We start from the raw sequence: 415 nt of genomic DNA on the forward strand, positions 1-415 counted from the left end.
ACTTAGACAGCAAGGGGATTATTTTTCTATCCTGAAAGATGCACTGAATCACAATTATACGAAATCGCTAGAAAGAAGGCCACTGAATCAAAGTGTTATACTCCTGGAATGTCATTGCTCAGTTGTCCAGAAGGCTGAAGAAATGTCCACCCTCTTATGTACCTTTTTTTTTTTGTCCACTCGTAGTAGTGGCTTCTTCTCCACTGCAGTGTGCTCTTCCCAGAGCAGCCACAGTAATAATATGGGGAGGCCCTTAATTGGTGCAAGGAGCTTGGTGTAGAGTAGCATGTAGCAGATGTAATGCCAGGTGAAAAGGCTCTTCACATCAGGATGAAATGAGCTAAGATGAGGCCTCACAATGCACAGGATACAGGTCAAATGCCTTCAGGTTCCGGCTACCAACAAGTTGTTACAA

Source organism: Lampris incognitus, chromosome 13 (genome assembly GCF_029633865.1).
Source record: "Lampris incognitus isolate fLamInc1 chromosome 13, fLamInc1.hap2, whole genome shotgun sequence".
Lineage (NCBI taxonomy): Eukaryota > Metazoa > Chordata > Actinopteri > Lampriformes > Lampridae > Lampris > Lampris incognitus.